This window comes from Nyctereutes procyonoides, unplaced genomic scaffold (assembly GCF_905146905.1).
Source record: "Nyctereutes procyonoides isolate TBG_1078 unplaced genomic scaffold, NYPRO_anot_genome, whole genome shotgun sequence".
NCBI classification, from domain to species: Eukaryota; Metazoa; Chordata; class Mammalia; order Carnivora; family Canidae; genus Nyctereutes; species Nyctereutes procyonoides.
The window spans coordinates 10,074,941-10,080,940 of NW_026575033.1; positions in this window are offsets into that span (position 1 = coordinate 10,074,941).

The window sequence follows — 6,000 nt, forward strand, 5'->3', positions numbered from 1 at the left end:
TGGCCTGATTTAGTGCTTTTCAATCTTCTGAAAGAGGTTAATATGACCCCCAGGGAAGTGTCCACCCCACCCCTCTTGGCTCTGCTCCTAATCATGGATAACAGAGGCAGTGCCTTGCCTCTGAACATCTCTAACTGGCCAAGAAAATGTGGTTGAGCGTTACCTTCTGTACTTTGTATTATGGGAATATGACTTTTAAAAATGTCTTTCAAATATGAATTCTAAAACTGAGTTATCTTTTCCAAACCACACATTACACAAGGAGACTTTGAAACAACCCTTCCCTTGACTTCAGCCAGCCTATCCCTGAATCTAAACCACAGAAAATGGTCTTTTGATAACAAACAGCATCCCCAAGGGATAATGCTTGGAAAAAACAAACAAACAATCAAAAAGCAATTCAAAACAAAATAAATACATTTATTTTGGGAGTTATATGGTGACAACTCTTCCCTCAGGGTAATAGGTAGACAAATGGTCCCCCAAAGATGTGCAAGTCCTAATCCTTAGAACCTATGAATATATTACTTTATGTCGCAGAGGTGATTAAGTTCATGGCCTTGAGATGATGGGATTAGCCTGGATTATCCATGTGGGTTTAATCTAATCCCATGGGTTCTTCAAAAGACACAACCTTGCCTCGCTATGGTCACAGAGAGATGTGACTATGGAAGAGACATGCAATGTTGCTGACTTTGAAGACGGCAGAAAGGGGCCACAAGCCGAGGAATGTGGTCAGAAGTTGGAAAGATAAGGACATGAATTCTCTTCTGAGCCCCCAGAAAAGGAATACAGCGCGGCCAACACTTTTATTTTGCCCGTTGAGACCCATTATGGAATTCTAATGTACAAAGCTGTAAGATAAAAAATTTGTATTGTTTTAAGCCACTAATGTGGTAATTTGTTATAATGGCCATAGGACACCAAGATACTCCAGTTACTATAACTCAAGTCAGGCCTGCTTCTTTAAACAGTGTAGCTTTTCAAGGTTGGCCTTTGTAGTGACTTCCAATTCAGGATTCCCTTACCTGTATGGTAGGTTGTATGGTCTCACTTTCCTACCAGATTTTAAACTCCCTAAGGGCAGGGACTGAGCTTTTCATTTCAGTGTCTTTAGTGCCAGCATAGTATCTGCTACATAGCAGATGTCAAAAACTATGAATTAAATGCTTATATGAAAGCCCAAAGCAGGCTAGTGCTTCATAATGCCTTAATGGGACCTCCAACAGGAGGCATCTGTGCTTTCAGACATAAAGAGGTCAAGTCTGATGTCACCATTGATGTATATATATATGTCATTAAGTTGAAATGAATTACTGTTAGCTGTAACCAAGACAACAAATCCCATTCACATGTAGAGAATGGTGAGTCATTCAGACCAGCGTCAGTGAAGGCCTGGCTTTCCAAGACAATCTTTGTACAATGTCACTCCAGGCCCCTTTTCATGAAGAGCATTTATCAACGGGGCCTGTTCTAAATGGCTCTCCCTATGCGATTCATTTAGCTGGTCCATCCCGCAAAGGCATGGGACTCAGATACAAAGCTTCGTTAGTTTGGATACGTTCCTCGTGAAATTACACTTATTTTTGGAAAGAAATGACCATTCACAATTTTTCATTGTTGGATGGAAAGCTTTGAAGTTGCTTTCTAGAAAAGCTGACCGTGGGCAGTTTTAGTATAAATAGCACAGCCTCCTCCCCATCATATCTTTGGTAACTATTTTCAACTATCATTAGCAGAAACTCAGAGCTGGTGGGGGAAAGGAGTCTACAGAAAGCCCTATTAGCCAGGACCTGCTCTGTTGTTTCTCTCTCCTCAGTGAGGCCACCCTGATATCCCTACTGTTGTCATCATGGGTGCTCTGCAAACTCCCTGCTGTTGTTTGAGCTTGAAGCTTGGGCTGGTAGTGAGGCTTCCCCCGTCTTGCAGGAAATCCAAGGACTTGGCCAGAATACAGTGCCGTGCCAGACCTCAACCCACCCAAGACTCGGACTTTGAGTTGACCTAGAGAGTTTGTTTTTCCTTCTCTTCTCCCCATAACCTGAGCTCCTCTCACTGGACACCAGTGTTTTTCTTCTTGCTTCTGGCTCCTCTCCTCAACCATTTCCTATCCCAACCCTGACTTTAGGCAAGAGATCCAGCTATGGTTTCAGAGGTCTCCAATGTGGCCCCTGAAGGTGTCCCTAAGCATAGTTTACTATGCTTAGGAAATTCCAACAGATGGCAGTTCTCATCAGCAACACTTCCTTTGCCATAAACTTTTGTGTTCAGACACTGCTTGTGTTTGCCTCCTCCTTGCCAGTTCCCAACTCCCTCAGGCAGGACAGAACTCTGGCAGGTGAGGGTTCTAAATTGGTCTCCAAAGTCTGAGAGGAATAATGCTGCTTCTCTGTATCAGAGTAGCCAACCAGCAGGGGGCTGTGCCCTGGGCAGCAGCACAGACAAGTTCATCAAGTCTTCAGGAGTAAACAGGAAGTAGATGACAGGATATTAAAGTTTGGCGCTCGCCACACAATTTTTTTTCCTCTTGGCTCATGTTTGAGTGTTTCTGGGACTGCCATGCTCCCACAGAGGCATATCAAAATCAAGAAATATTTAACAAGTGACTCACATACTTTATCTGCTGTGACTTAGGCTGACCAGGAAAGAAAATGGAGGGAAAGGCAATTAGAACATGAGGAACGAACCATTACCATCACCAAAGCCATTCCAAATCTGAAACCAGTACCAGCCGTGGTGGTCCTGTGCTCTTCGGTCATGGGAAGAGCAGTGCTGGGATCAGAGCAGGTTCTGAGGCAGGAAGGGTCTTGCGGATTGGGGAGTGCTCTCCAGCTGGAGGGCTGTGGGGGAGAGGAGCCTCCCTGCCCCCAAGATAAGGTTAGCCCTGGCAAACACAACCTTGCTATGGAGAGGTGAGCCAGCTGTCAAGGGCTGGAGAGCAGAAAGACACCTCAGTCAGTCCAAGTGAGCAAAGAGTTGGGACTTCCAGGAAACCTGACATGGGTACTCCATCAAAGAGGCAATGTCTCTGGAGAAAACCAGGAAGTGACAGATGGGATGGGAAGATGGAATCTGGTAACCCCTTCATCCAGAGGAGCTGAAAAGAATGTGTTAGAGACCATAAGCTGAAGATTAGAGAGGAAGCCAGGCCCTTGGGAAGGAGGAGAGCAATTCAGAGCATACCTGGAGGTCAATCCAACCTTGGGAGCTAGAGGTGGTATTGCGTGGAAGGGAATGCTCTAAAAGCAAAACCCCATTTTCCATGAAGATAGTCAGCCAAGGGTAGTTTCCTGCTGTCAACCTGTAACAGTCAAATAACCAGGCCCTCTTTCCGACTTCCCTTCCCTCCTCAGAGGCCCCCTGAGTAGGTTTCACTCTATGGAGAAGTTGCCGATTACACTTTAGTATCGATTTATCTCTATGGAACTACTGTAAACAAAAGAATCTTTAATTAAAGAACCTTTTCCCACAAAGTGGTTACCATGACATATGTTAAAATCTGCCAACTGCTACCTATGCAGGAAAAAAAAAATTAAAGCAAGGAAGATTTACAAGCCGTTTTCTTCGATCCTAGTGAAATAGATAGCTTAAGCTGTCTTTCAAGTGACTCATGTCTAAATCAATAACCCAGTCCCAGACAGAACAATCACGATGGCCTCTTATAGAAGGGAGGCCCATGGTGTTGAGCCAGAGGTCTGCAAAGCCACAGGATAAACCTGGTACTTCATAACGGGAAAGGATGGATGTGTCATGGGAATGCACAATTTACATGAAATTTTAAGATGAAACACAAAACTGCAAAGAAATGTATGTTTTTAGTTGGCTACTACTGATCACACTCCAAAATCCTAAGTCCCAACAGAAGTTCTCCAGTGGAAAATCTGAAAAGTTCTGCCTTCTGGAAATATAAGGAAGTCACACCCAGCCCAGCATCCCATGTGCCCATTTCCCTCACTTCTTCCTTAATAGGAAGATCAAATATTATATGTCATCATAGGTACTGAGAAAACATACAGTATCTGAATAAATACATGAGCAACAATCCAAAATATGTAGAGAATATACTGCAGTCCCTCTCTTTCATATTAAACACCTATAACAACAACTATAGCTAACAAAGCTCCATCCCCTGATGTGGTCTGACCTGGCCAGGGATGTGGGTCCTGACATTAAGGTAGGGTTTGTGGCAGAGTATGGAGCAGCTCAATGCTGGAAGATTAATGGGGCTCTATGCCAAAGCATCCAAGTACTACCCTAGGAGATAGTTGACTTTTGTAACTTTAAGTCCTCTTGTCCTGAACTTAAATAAACAAACAAACAAGCAAAAAAAACACAGGGTTGTATGTTAACTATCTTCCCGGGTGCCCTTGGCACTCTTTCTTGGGTCCACTGAGAGCCCACCAGCTCAAGCCTGCTCCCCCATTCTGTACGGGGCCTCTCCAAGGCTCCTGAGGGCTCCCTGGCTCCTTGTGGCACACTATGCTCTCACACACGTCTATCAGGAGCCCTACCTCTGAGGGTGCCCTACTGCCCTCTCGATCCTATGAAAGATCCCACAGTGTAGAGCTACTCACCTTCTTAGCCTTCCACTGCTTCTTTTTAAAATCGTAAATCAGGGGATCCCTGGGTGGCGCAGCGGTTTGGCGCCTGCCTTTGGCCCAGGGCGCGATCCTGGAGACCCGGGATTGAATCCCACGTCGGGCTCCCGGTGCATGGAGCCTGCTTCTCCCTCTGCCTGTGTCTCTGCCTCTCTCTCTCTCTCTCTCTGTGTGTGTGACTATCATAAATAAATAAAAATTAAAAAAAAATCTTTAAAAAAATAAAATAAAATAAAATCGTAAATCAGTCCCGGATACCTGACAGTACTGATCTACTTTCCTGGATTTCTGTACACTGTGCCTTCTCCCTGGGATTTCCTCTCCCTGCTGTGGCTCCCCAGCCAGCACTGTCAATCAGCACCCAGGGCTCCTTCTTCAGAGCTCAGTGTAACTCCCCTATGAAGCCTTTTCAAATCCCCTCATTCCCATGGCTCCATCACACATCATAGCTCTAGGACAGCTGACACCTGCTCCAGACTCTTAGATATTTGTGTACATGGCTCTGTTCCTCCAGTAGAAGGTAGCAACTTGAAGATCAGACCCACATCCTTACCCATCTTTGCATTTTCCACGCTAGCTTTTTACCACGTGCTTTTCACGTACTAGGTCTCACTATGCTGGCCTTGGGCAAGCTACAGCATCTCCCTAAGCCCTGGCACTTTATCTATAAAATGGGACTAATAATAGTGTGTCCTTCATAGTGATTAATATCGGAGTGAAGTGAGCCTATGCAAGGAAAGAGCTTAGCCCATGGCTTGGCATACAGTAAGAGTGAGCTGTTGCTACTGTCAATAGTCGACCAGTTGTACTTTTTTCATTTAATACAAAAATGATCACTTTTTAGTGTTTGGTGTCTCTCCCAACTTCCTTAATGTAGTGAATAAAACGGTATTTACTCTATTTTGGTGTTGTTAGCCCTCCCCATGTATCAAAATCACCTGAATATCTTTTAACAAATATTGATGCCTGGACTCTACCTTCCAGAAATTCTACCCTAGTTATCAACTAATTGATATTTCCCAAACGTTTCTTATAGAGCCAGAGTTGAGAACCCCTGGAGATCATTTGAGAGCTTACCATTTCTGTCACATGTCCTTTCAGCCCTAATTTCCAGAGCAAAGAGCTGTGATCTTGGGGGGACCAGTCTCCAGAATATCCCACTCTTGCACCCAGAGACGTATGTTTCCCTTTGTTGTCCGAATCCACCACCCGTCATGTCCTCCAAGATCCCGTGATGACTCAGCATTTTAAAACCTCTTGGTGTTTCTTCTTTATTCCTCTAATAGTAAAGTGCTTGTTCACGGGAACTTACTGAGTAAAATGCTAAGTGATAAAAACACAAAATAGTGATGAGTGGCAGGGGATGACGAACACATGAAATCCTTCCGATCCTCCATTTCTC